This window comes from Canis lupus, chromosome X, assembly GCF_048164855.1.
Source record: "Canis lupus baileyi chromosome X, mCanLup2.hap1, whole genome shotgun sequence".
NCBI classification, from domain to species: domain Eukaryota; kingdom Metazoa; phylum Chordata; class Mammalia; order Carnivora; family Canidae; genus Canis; species Canis lupus.
This window is the reverse complement of record NC_132876.1, coordinates 17253430-17266978: the sequence shown is the minus strand read 5'-3', so window position 1 is coordinate 17266978 and position 13549 is coordinate 17253430. Positions and strand designations below refer to the sequence as shown.

Here is a 13549-nt window from a genome sequence, read left to right as displayed (position 1 = left end):
GTGGAAGGAGCCTCGGTGTCCATCGAAAGATGAATGGATAAAGATTATGTGGTCTATGTATACAATGGAATATTACTCAGCCATTAGAAATGACAAATACCCACCATTTGCTTCAACGTGGATGGAACTGTACGGTATTATGTTGAGTGAAGTAAGTCAATCAGAGAATGTCAAACATTATATGTTCTCATTCATTTGGGGAATATAAGTAATAGTCTAAGGGAATATAAAGGAAGGGAGAAGAAGTGTGTGGGAAATGTCAGAAAGGGAGACAGAACATAAAGACTCCTAACTCTGGGAAACGAACTAGGGGTGTTGGAAGGGGAGGAGGGCGGGGTGTGGGGGTGAATGGATGACGGGCACTGAAGGGGACACTTGACGGGATGAGCACTGGGTGTTATTCTGTATGTTGGCAAATTGAACACGAATAAAAAATAAATTTATTATTTAAAAAATTGTGTGTGCATGTATATATATAATTGGATAAACATTTGTATATAAAATATTCATATATTAATATATTTATAATGCATAAATATATAATGAATAGAAATAATATGTGAATTTTCTCTATTTAAATATATAAATCTATATGTATAATTGTATATATATACCTCTCCCTCCAAATATTGCTGGAATCCACAGTATATACTCTATAGTTCTATAGAGTAGAACTCTATCAATTTAAAATTTACAAACATCCCAGTAAAATATAAGCAAAATACCTGAAAAGGCATTTTAGAGAGACATACACAAATGGTCATTCCATATCTAAAGGGTGCTTGACTTCATTAGTGAGCAGGGATGTGCAGCTTAGACATAACTAGAGGTCCCTTCACACCCACCAGACTGGCCAAGATTCCCAACTGCCTAGATATCAACTGGAACTCTGATCCATTGCTGGACCCAGACTCCCACCTATATTCCCAAAGCCGTAGTTGAAATGTTAGACAGAACTCTTTCAAGGCTGAGATAAAGAGATCAAGGAAAATACAGTTGAGCACTATGGCTTCAGTTGAAATGTTAATTCTGGAGTACAGAAAGCATAAACTGATGGAGAGTTTCTTTAAGATGTTGCTGCTGGGATCCCTGGGTGGCACAGCGGTTTGGCGCCTGCCTTTGGCCCAGGGCGCGATCCTGGAGACCCAGGATCGAATCCCACATCAGGCTCCCGGTGCATGGAGCCTGCTTCTCCCTCTGCCTATGTCTCTGCCTCTCTCTCTCTCTCTGTGACTATCATAAATAAATAAAAATTAAAAAAAAAATTTAAGATGTTGCTGCTTAAACAACTCAGCCATGACTTTTCTCCACAAAGAGTGCCAATTGCCCTAATTTGTATCAGGAGGGTACAGTTCTGGTGATACCCTGTTGGGGAGAGGAGCCATGGTTCCCCCAAAAGGACACAATAAACAAAATCACCAGACATCAACCTTGCTAGTGAAGAAAAACCTATCCTCACACCCTTGTTGGCTATTGTTACTTCTCCTTAAGTGGATTGCTTCTTCTTTAAATGCCCTTAACTTTTCCAACTATTATATTAGATCTTCTCTTATTGAGTTTTAGCTTTTTACATAATCAGACCATCTGCCTCATCTCTTTCACATTCATTGTAAATATTTTCCTGCTAGTTTGTTAAAAGTTACCCAGTATTCTTTTTAAAAAGTCTTTTTTTGCTAGAATTAACCAGTGCCTGTTCAAGATGTTTGAAATGAAATAAACCTAATATCAAAAAAATAAGCTAAAAGTAAGTCAATAACACTACATTCTGTATAAATGTTAAAATTAAGTAATAACAGGAGTTACGGTGAAGATGATAGGAAAATGTGCCTTCTCATAAAGTTTTTTAAATGCTGCGGGTTTTTTGCTATAATTTTTTGAAGGCTAATTTTTCCTGATTTTTTCCCATGCAATATTAGTTCTACTAATTTATATAAATGAATTTTATAAAATATTGTATATAAATATATTATAAATACAATATAGAAAAGTGGAAAGTTACAAATAAATTGAAAGCTCAACATAAAGTGATGAAATATCGTTATATCACTTTATGATTAAATACTTTGCAAACAGGGGTGTCTGGGTGGCTCAGTGGTTGAACATCTGCCTTCATCTCAGATCATGATCCTGGGGTCCTGGGAATGAGTCTCACAACAGGCTCCCCACAGGGAGCCTGCTTCTCCCTCTGCCTATGTCTCTGCCTCTCTGTGTTTCTCGTGAATGAATAAATAAAATCTTTCAAAAAATACTTTGCAAACATTAAAAAACAGATTTTAAGCTGACATTTATTAACTAGAGAATTTGCTGATGACATAAACTTAGGGAAAACAACAGATTCTAAGATATGTAGTATGGTCTCAATTTAGGGTAAAAAGTATATATTTGCACATAAAAAATGGCTGGAAGGGAAGATAAAAATATGTTCACGTTTTACTGTTTTCTCCTTGTATTTTTTTTTTACTGTTTCTCCTTGTATTTATAACATTTCATTATTTTCCCAATAAGAACAAGTTTCATTTTTAAAATAAGAATAGAGAAGGACAAACATTATATGGTCTCATTCATTTGGGGAATATAAAAGATAGTGAAAGGGAATAAAGGGGAAAGGAGAAAAAATGAGTGGGAAATATCAGAAAGGGAGACAGAACATGAGACACTCCTAACTCTGGGAAACGAACAAGTTTATGCCCAGGTAGAAAGGGTGGTGGGCGGGGGGTGGGGGTGACAGGGTGACGGGCACTGAGGGGGGCACTTGATGGGATGAGCACTGGGTGTTATTCTATATGTTGGCAAATTGAACACCAATAAAAATAAATTTAAAAATTTTTAAAGAATAATCATTTAAAAAAACAAAATCTGTTAATAAAAGAGAGAGAAAAAAATAAAATAAAATAAAATAATAAAATGTTGTAGCTAAAAGAAAAAAAGAGAAATAATAAAGTATCCCATCCCATAGCTGAGACAGAGCATCCAAGTAAGAACAACCCATCTCAAGGTGCAGTAGAGTATCCAACTAAGACCTCACCCCAAAGGCTGGGACAGACCATACTAGGCCATCCCCTAGGCAGAGACAGAGCCACATAAATGCTCCCCACCCAGGGCTGAGATACACTAGCCAAGGAAGAGTAACCCTCCAATATAAGGGAGATGAAGTACCCAAGGAAACCTCCTCTCCTAGAGCTGAGAGAGAACACTAAAGGCACAGTCCTCCTTTGGGGCAGAGATGGACCTTCCCAGGGAGAGTCTCAGCTCCCCAGACCTCAGAGGGAGCACCAAGAAAGAGCCCAAAGCCTCAGTGCTGACAAAGCACCCAAGGTAAAGTTCTCAGACGGAGCCCCCCCAGGGAGAGTTCCCCCTAGTCTTACTTAAAGCATCCAAAGACCAGCACCCGAACATAGGAAATGACAGAGCCCCCAAGAAAGTCTCCCCTGGACTCAGAGACCTCACTGGGGACCAGTGGAACACCAGAAAAGCCCAGCGTCATCATGGCTGCAAGCACCCAAGGAAAAGTGCCCCCTGGTGCTGAGCTAAGCACCAAGGAGAGTGTCTCACAGGCTGAGGTAGAAGCCCTCAGGGAGAGGAACCCAAGGGCTGGGGTAATGCACCCCAAGAAACATTCCCTTCACAGAGTTTGAATGGAGCTCCAGGAAACACCCTCACCCCCAGGTAGAATTGAGATAATCACCCAAAGATCTATCCCTCCCAGTGCTGAGAGAATTCCACAAGGAAAGTCCCTCACAGAACTCAGAGACACCACCAAGGAACAGCCTTGTCTCCAACATGGCTGAGATAACCTGCCCAGGACATGCCTTCTCCTGAGTTGAGATCACAACCCAAGCAAATGCCTCCCCAGGCTGAGGTAGATCCCCCAGGAAGATACCACAGCCAAGGGAAGGCACCTCCAGGGCACAGAGAGCCCCCAAGGAAAAGAATCCACACTCCTAGTCGGAAAATCCTCACCTTGTTCCAGGAACCTGTGAAGCACCTCACACAATGGCAGTAAAGTGTTGGCGCCTCTCAGGTGGAACTTTTTAGAATATGCCCAATGGGAGTTCCTGGAAATATGCCCCCTAGGGAGTCTGGGAGTGGTGTGTACAGGGAGTTGTCAAGGCAGAAAATTCTGATCTATTATAACTGCCCCAAGGATGTGTAAGGAAAGCTGCAGGCCATGGGGCCCAAGAGAAGCTGTGTGCAGTGTGGTGCTTGGTGCTGGAGAAGCCTCATGCCTCCCCAGGAGCCTGCCATGCCAGAACCAAGAAGCAAGTGTTCCCACCCACATGTCAGGCGCCCCTGCAGACAGAACTCAGTCACACATGCCACAGGAAGAACCATTTAAAGGAATCAGAACATTTTTCACATATCAGGCCAAAAGGGTGAGTTAGAAGCTAAGAGGTAAAAAAATTAAAAAAAAAAACAGCATACTATATTCACAGAAAAGGAGAAAGATTATGCTTTTATTTTATTTTTTAAAGATTTTGTTTATTTATTCATGAGAGACACACACACACACACAGAGGCAGAGACACAGGCAGAGGGAGAAGCAGGCTCCATGCAGAGAGCCTGACGTGGGACTCAATCCCGGGTCTCAAGGATCACGCCCTAGGCTGAAGGCAGCGCTAAACCGCTGAGCCACCAGGGCTGCTCAGGATTATGCTTTTAAAAATACAACAAATATTCATGAGAACAGGTCTCGAGCAGAAATCTACTTTGTACATTATTCCTGGGAGAGAAACATTAGAAGTATTGCACATAAAGTCAAAGCAAGACAAGATTGCCCACCATCATCCCTTCTATTCAACACGTCTACAGGAATTCCTACCTTGTACCTTCAGGTAGTAAATAGTCTATTCACTCAGAATGAGTTCTCAGACTGCTCAGTGATAGACAAGCCCCAGGAGTGGTACTTTTCATGGAGTCACCAGGCACGTCAGATAGTGACAATTGTCCAGGAATAGAGATTGCTGGGGAGCTCCAATCCGTTTTGTCCTTCCAGTGGCTGACAGGTTACTGGTGTTCAGAGCTACTGTGGTTGTGAGGTCATTGGTGTCAGGGCCACCAGGGATCTGAGGAGAGGGCCCTGGGAATAGTGCTCATACAGTAACCCAAAGCTCACTGTCCGTCCTGGGGTCTAGCCATTTTTCTTGAGTGAATGCTCTTCCATTTGTTGCCAACCTTGGGTTAATTTCCAGAGTTCTGAAACCATTTATTTATATAGCATTTGCCCTGTTCTCATTGCTTGTATACTAAAATGGATTTTCACTGACCCTCCTCCAACAACTCAGAAGTGCCTCCTCATATATTACATATTAAACTAAGTATAAATCCAGTGGATCAGACTGTAAATTATTTATACTGTTTCTCTTTTTGTTTTGGAAGAAAACTAGTATAGGTAGTGCCTGCGTATTTGGAAGAACTATCTATAATCTAGGCTTCATGTATTACTTCTCTAGCCAACTGGTTTTAGTGAAATCCACATGAGTGTATGTGATCTGTGATCTGATGTGTATCTGAATGTATCCCCATTCAGATAGAGTATTTACTCATTTTTTATTTTGTATGACAAATTACCCCAATTTAGCAGCTTCAAAAATTATACCAAATTTAGTGCCTTGAAACAATATTTGTTCTTTCTTCTCTCATAGTCCTGTAGCTCAGAAGTCTGGATGGTTTTGACTTGGTTCTCTGCTTCAGGGCTTAAAAGGCCAAAGTCAAGATTTTAGCCACTGGGTTCTCATCTGGAACGTCTGGGGTGAAATGCACCTCCAAATTCATTCGGATTGTTGGCCGAATTCAAGTCCTTTGTGCTGTTAGACAGATCCTGCCTTTCTCACAGGCTGTTATCTAGGGCTCTGCGTCACCTCTAGAGGCCACTATCAGGCCCTTTTCATGTGGTTCTGTCCATCTCCAAGTCAGCAATGACACATCAAATTCTTCTCATGCTTTCTAATGACCTCCGCCAGCTGCTGGTGCTACCAGCTGGAGGAAATGCTGCTTATAAGGCTCAGGAGGGTAGTTTGGTGCTCCCAGTAATCCCACTATAAAGGTCAGATGATTAGTAATTTTAGTTACATCTGCACAGTCACTTTTGTTCTGTAATGTAATGATGGGAGAACACCAGAGGGCAAGGGCATGGGGAACATCTTAGAATTCAAGCAAGAGAACGGAGTTAAGGTAGCCATGGTTTTGGAGCCACTTCCTTAATGAAAAGCCCTTGTGGCTTCAAGACCTGATTGGATAGATCTTGTACACGCCACTTCCATTTGAAAAGGGGCGCTTTTGTGCATACCGACTGCTGTGACTTGGTGAGTCAGAAAGCACCCAGGTTAGACAGACAGCTCAGGTGGCAAGGGGACACAGTGTACCCTGGTCAAGCATTCAATCCTACTAGCCCAGTAGTAAGCCCAATGTTGTTCAAAAGGACCAGAATGATGTTTCTTGTGTCCTGTAATCATGGACAAATCTGATTGTTTCTCATCCCCAACGTACAGCCAAACTAGTAAAAGATTGCAGGCCCCTTTGGGCATGAATGGGAGAGAGGTAATAACGGAAATTTTATTAGAAGGAGCCCCCCCTTCAAACGTGAGTTTTTGGACCTCTAACAAAATCTGGGCTTGTATCAATTCGGGGACCCTCAGTCATTAGTGGGAGTAAGGAGAAGTATGTCTGCACTGCAGGAGATCCTGCAGGGCACCTCTCAATATTCCCATTTCATTTCCTATGGTCATCAGAAACTACACCAAGCTAATTCATTCAGGACTGCTAATGTCCATGAACCTCAGGAGAGAAAGTTTGGGTTACCCCATTAGGAAAAGGAGCATCCCCATGAAAAGTGCCTTTGAGGGTAAGAGAATGTGCAATGTGGAAGAAGTAATCACATAATCATGTGCAGAAAAAAGGACTGTGATAATAATGAGTATTTACTTCTTTATATTCACAGGAATTTACTCACATATATATTAAGCAAATAATTTTGGGTTTGACACCCTCTCATCCCCTTATCTTGTAACACAAGATGTGTTACTAACTTTTTTTCAGTATTTAAGGTATAGGATTTTTTTAAGATTTTATTTATTTACTCATGAGAGACACAGACACAGGGACACAGGCAGAGGGAGAAGCAGGTTCCATGCAGGGAGCCCGATACAGGACTTGATCCCAGGCCTCCGGGATCATGCCCTGGGCCAAAGGCAAGCGCTAAACTGCTGAGCCACCCAGGCAACCCAAGGTATAGGATCTTAAACTGGGAGGTGAATTGCGTAGCAGAAGAATGAACGAGATGATAAAATATAGGACTTAGTGCCCTTTTTTAGGGAAGGGTTAGAATTTTCTCAGTTGTAGGTGGGAGAGATGTGTCATGTTAGGCAGAAGTATGACTTTGCATTGTCTGTAGAGATTAAGTATGATTTAAGGAGATGGGCATGGATGCCAAAGTGACAATGGTATCACTTGTAATGTGTCGATTTGCCTAGGCCAAATTACATCACCTGCAATCCCCTTTCCAGTATATATCTGGTTAGAGTATGCCACAGGCAGATTCTTTGGAGATTGGGGATGGTGTTTGAGGAGAAGCAGCAGCCGTTTTGTAGCTCACACACATTGTTGCTGATTGATCTTACCCGGTGAAGTAGCAGCTGGCTCTGCAATTTCTCTTCTTTCCCCTTGATCCTCCTTCAGCTGCTCTATCTTCTGGGCTAGGCATGTGGGCTTAGCTCCATGTAAAGGGCCCTCCTGGCTTCTGTGGGTTATGATCCTCACCAAGGCCAGAGGCAACAAGGATGAGTATGTACTTCAATCTGTCCTTATGCTTTCCAGATCATGTTTGTGGGTCCCAACCTATTTATTGCCTCCCGACTCTTAGTTGAGGTGACAAAAGCCTTATAGAGCCTACTTCCACAGTTGTGTAAGGCCAATTTTCTTTAACAAATCTATCTATCCATCCATATTCATCTATGCCCCTCACTCTTTCTGCAGCTGGCTGAATGCTAAGGGAGGGAGATGACCAAACCCTTATTTTTTTTAAGATTTTATTTATTTATTCATGAGAGACACAGAGAGAAAGAGAGGCAGAGACACAGGCAGAGGGAGAAGCAGGCTCCATGCATGGAGCCCGACGTGGGACCTGATCCTGGGTCCCCAGGATTAGGCCCTGGGCTGAAGGCAGCGCTAAACCACTGAGCCACCCAGGGCCGCCCCCCAAGCCCTTATTAATCCCATTATACCACCTGCTTCTAGACTTGTGAGATTCCCCTCTGTGCTGATATCTTGAACGTTGCCCTGTTTTGAAATCCATCTTTTTAAATCATTCCACTGTTAAGTTCAACATTTCAGTACTACACATGAACAAATACTATTTTTTTTCTTTTTTGTTAGTCCTTTTTTTTTTTATTGGTGTTCAATTTACTAACATACAGAATAACCCCCAGTGCCCGTCACCCATTCACTCCCACCCCCCGCCCTCCTCCCCTTCCAACACCCCTAGTTCGTTTCCCAGAGTTAGCAGTCTTTACGTTCTGTCTCCCTTTCTGATATTTCCCACACATTTCTTCCCCCTTCCCTTATATTCCCTTTCACTATTATTTATATTCCCCAAATGAATGAGAACATATAATGTTTGTCCTTCTCCGACTGGCTTACTTCACTCAGCATAATACCCTCCAGTTCCATCCACGTTGAAGCAAATGGTGGGTATTTGTCATTTCTAATAGCTGAGTAATATTCCATTGTATACATAAACCACATCTTCTTTATCCATTCATCTTTCGTTGGACACCGAGGTTCCTTCCACAGTTTGGCTATCGTGGCCATTGCTGCTATAAACATCGGGGTGCAGGTGTCCCGGCGTTTACTATTGATGACAATGAGAGATGTTTCAAAGTCCAAATTCTTATGATCTCTTCTTAATTTTTTAAAAGAAAATGGTAAATTTATTTTTCTATGAGAGAATGACAAATCATAGGAAAGATATAACTGGAAATTTCTCTAGCATAATTTCATTAATGAAATTGTGAAAAACCAATAAGATGTATTATATATATATAAAGACAAAGTCTTTTTTATGTAAAACATCTGTCAAATTAATAAGAGCATAACACTGCCAAATATAAACTTTTGTATAAATGTGAAAGGAAAACTTTAAAATATCTTGTTTTTCTTTTAGTGTTTCTTAAAATTATTTTTTTAAAATAAAAAATTGCACACATTTAAGTTTTACAACACAATGTTGGATACACGTATACATCGTTAAATGGTTATTACAGTCAAGCTAATTAACATCTCCATCTCCTCACATAATTTCTTTGTGTTTGGGGGGTGGTGAGAGCACCAGAAATCTACTCTCTCAGCAAATTGCCAGGATTTGATACAGTATTAACTATCCTCACCATGCTGTACATCAGATCTCTAGACTCATTCATCCTATGTAACCACAAGTGTACCCTTTGACCAACATCTCCCTCTTTTGGTGTTTTAAAAGCATAGAATGTGCTAGTTATCCCGCACATGGTCTTCCCTTCCTACCTGCCTGACCTGCTCCAAAATATACCTTAAGGGACTGCTTGAACCAGTTCCACATAGCAACCAAGTTCATTATATATAGACTCCTATATGTAATATACATACACACGTTAAAATCTCCCATTAGTTCTGTGTTTCTGGTTGAAGGCTGACTGATACAGATTCTGGTACTGAGAGTTGTTCCAAAGGAACAGAATCTTAACAGAGTGTTCTCTGGAGTGCCTGAAGGGCTCAGTCAGTTAAGTGTGGGTCTTCGGCTCAGGCCGTGATCTCAGGGTCCTGGGATCAAGCCCTACATCAAGCTCCCTGCTCAGCAGGGAGTCTGCTTCTCCCTCAGTGTTCTCCCTCCCTCAAATAAACTGATAAGATTAAAAAAAACAGTGTTCTCTGAATTTGTACTGGGTTCTCTGGAAGACATCTCTAATTAGATTGGAAGGCTTTAATGACCCTGTTTCCAACAGTATAGTGGGCACTATTAATCCACAGCAGGAAGTGGCAAAGCATTACTGAAATTTTCACCTTAAGATACCTATAATCAAGTGCCTATAAAAGACAAGTCTCTAGGTGACCAAGTATATGATATGTTAGAATATTTTCATCAAAATAAGGAGCACTATGGAGCTGATTTGTTGTTTCTTTCTTTTTTTAAAAAAAAATGAGATAGTATTTATTTTTTATTTGACAGAGAGACAGAGCACAAGAAGAGATTGCTGCAGGCAGAAGGAGAGGGAGAAGCAGGCTCCCCACCGTGCAGGGAGCCTGTTGCAGGGCTCAATCCCAGGACCCTGGGATCATGACCTGAGCCGAAGGCAGACACTTAACTGACTGAGCCATCCAGACACCCCTGATTTGATGTTTCTAATTGAGCTTCAGAACTTGAAGGACCTGGAAAGTTCTGTAACAGGCCTGAAAGACGTCATTATCTCTTGTAGCTGTGGGCACAAGATTTGAGGAGTCCAGATCCAAAGTGTCATCTTCAGGTGGCTGAATTACAACACAAATTAAATTCAGAACCTCACAGGTCTCTTCTGTTCATGTTAGGGTACTGACTGGGAGAAATAGGATACTGGAAATTGGAATGGGAATATATGAGCACATGCCAATGGGTCTGGGTCCCCAAATCTCTAAATTATGTGAAGTGTCTTTGCCAGTAGAAGCATCCCTTCCACTCTTGCCTGAGGAGGTTATTTCCCATTTGCCTGAAGAACCTCTAAGGGTCTCACCTGAGATAGTGACCTGGCAGGGCTCTGCTGATCCTCCTCTGTAGCTCCCACCACTACTTCTCACTGCTCCTTAACCTATCTATACCTAGACTTGAGGGCCCATGGGCCAAAACAGTGAGTTAAAAAATGAGACCCATGAGGAGACATGATATTCACCCAAAGAACAGCACGACTTTTCCAATAGACATATAGTAGCCTGGGGTAAATGTGTGAGAATGGTTCTGAAGGGTGGGGTAGGGAGGTGGAAGCAATACAATGTTGGATCTTGTTCATGTACAAATTTTTGTGTGGACACATGCTTCTATTTCTCTTGAGTATATACCTAGAAGTGAAATTGCTAGATCATTTGGTAACTTTATGTGTAGTTTTTTTTTTTAATGAAATGCCAGCCTTTTCTGCCAAGATGCTGCATCATTTTGCATTCCCACCCTCAGTGTTGGAGGGTCCCAGTCTCCTCAGGACACCTGTTAAACACCTGTTAACAGCTATCCTGGTGGGTGTGAAGTGGGATCTCATTGTGGTTTTGATTTTCAGCTCCCTCCTGACTGATATGTTGAGGATCTATTCACGTGTTTGGGACTGTAAAAATGAGGTCCCCATTGCCTTGTTGGGTGCCAGCCAGGGGCCACTGCCAGCTCCTAGGTCCTCCTGCACACCTTCCTGCCTTCCTGGCGCAGACCCCTACACCTGCAAAGCTGTAAGGCCTGGCAAATCCTTATTGAATTCCTCTTCTGCTCCCTGATCGAGCGAGCTGCCTGCCTTTAAAGGACTCACCTGTGTGCATAAGGCCCAGCCTCAGGCCCATCCCAGGAACACTGGATATAGAGAGCTTCTGCCAGCTGCAAAAGCCCATCACAGAAGGTCAACGCCAGGGTGGGAGGAGGCTGTGGGGCTGCTGCAGCAGCGAGGACCAGGAGGCGAGGGCGCTGAAGGGCAAGGTCGCAGAGCTGAGGTGCTGTCCAGCGGCAGTGGGGCGCCTTCCCCGCGGGCCCCGCGGGCTCCGAGTTGCGGTTCCCAGTGGCTGCAGCGCTGGCTGCACTGCAGCTGCCAGGCGGGGACGTGCAGGGCTTCCAGGCACCCCCTCCTCCAGGGCTGGGGTGAGTCAGTGAGGGCAGCCTCGGTGTCTGGGGACAGCCTCTTCAGTTTCTGTCTGGTCCCGCAGGTGTCTGTCCTGGAGCCATCCAGTTGTTCCCTAATGAGTCTCTGGACAGTGACCCCAGAGATTGCCCCACAGAAAAATGCAGCTTGGAAGATGGGGTGCTTCACGCCCAGTTCCCCCACTCCTTCGGCCACTGGGGAGGGGCCAAGTTCTCCTAAACCAAACATCAGTGGGGGAGCTGCATTTTGTATAGGAAACGGTAAAAAATACTCAAGACCGTGTGCCTGAGTGGTTCAGCGGTTAAGCGTCTGCCTTTAGCTCAGGTCGTGATCCCCGGGTCCTGGGAACAAGTCCTGCATCCAGCACCCCTCAGGGAGCATGCTTCTCCCTCTGCCTATGTCTCTGCCTCTCTCTGTGTGTCTCTCATAAATAAATAAAACCTCTTAGGGCAGCCCCGGTGGCGCAGCGGTTTAGCGCCGCCTGCAGCCTAGCTAGGGCATGATCCTGGAGACCCGGGATCGAGTCCCACGTCCGGCTTCCTGCATGGAGCCTGCTTCTCCTCTGTCTGTGTCTCTGCCTCTCTCTCTCTCTCTGAATAAATAAATAAATCTTAAAAAAAAAAACCTCTTAAAAAATACTCAGGACTCTGCTGGATTTACACTTATGCTAGACAAGGATCACTACTTAGCCTCAGGCTTTTACTGTGTCTTCAAAAAGGTAGGAGAGTTAGAGCAGCAAGAACATCCTGAGTGTGATGTTCTCTCTATAGGGGCCCAGTTTCTCTGGCACTGCTGATGAGCTGACGATAAAAACTTGGCAAACCACCGACCACAATATGGGGCTGGCCTTGACCCAGGATGCGTATCAGCAGCTGAGTTGAACGCAGACACTTTCTGTACTGATGCTGATTATCACTGGGACCAGATTCTTCAATATTTGACAGTACCCTGGCTGCCAACCTTTTAGACAGTGTGGTTCCCCAAGTTCCTAGCATTTTTCATGCTGGAGACCGGTATGCACCAGAAGAAAACCTGTAGGCCATCCACCCAGAATGCCCAAATTGAGTCCCTCTTACATAATAACAAACAGCACATGTTTCCAGAAACTCTATCAGTGAGAAGTTTATTATGGCAGCCATTTCCCCACCCAGGAAACAGGGATGGGGGTGGGGGGGTATTAGGGACCATGAGCTCTGTAAAAGCTATAGAAGACAGCAGTGAAAAATCACAATTACAAAAGCAAAAGTGAGTCTTCTAGTTCAGATATTAGTCTAATTGGGACTAGAAAAGGTCTTATAAAAGGTATTCAAATATAAGTCTACTTTTCCAGTTATATCTGATTAAGATTTAAAACTTAGGTTTTCATTTGGGGGTTATATTTTATTTCATTTTTTGAAGATTTTATTTATTTACTTGAGCGAGAGAGAAAAAGTGAGCATGAGGTGGGGGGTGCAGAGGAAGAAGCAGGCTCCCCACCAAGCAGGGAGCCCCACTACAATTGCGTGGGGCTCAATCCCAGAACCCTGAGATCATGACCTGAGCTAAAGTCATATGCTTAACCACCTGAGCCACCCAGGTGCCCCAGAGGGAGGGGGTATATTTTAAAATTCAACCCCTATAAAGGTAATCATTGATAGTAAGGGAGAGGAGGGGAAACCTTATTGAATTGCATCCCTTAATCATTTTATCTAGAACATTGTATACTTTTCCACTTT

General features: G+C 43.2%; 1 protein-coding gene and 1 pseudogene across 1 annotated transcript in view; one reads left to right on the top strand and one right to left on the bottom strand.

Moving 5' to 3' along the window:
- LOC140627550 (cancer/testis antigen family 45 member A6-like) overlaps positions 1-5006 on the bottom strand; it is a 53141-nt gene extending 48135 nt beyond the window's left edge. The window contains exon 1 of the mRNA XM_072815933.1: positions 4820-5006. The gene's annotated coding sequence lies outside the window, so the exon portion shown is untranslated. The remainder of the gene's footprint in view (positions 1-4819) is intronic.
- Positions 3402-13055, top strand: LOC140628410 (alpha-1,6-mannosyl-glycoprotein 2-beta-N-acetylglucosaminyltransferase-like; annotated as a pseudogene).
- Positions 13056-13549: the final 494 nt, after the last annotated feature.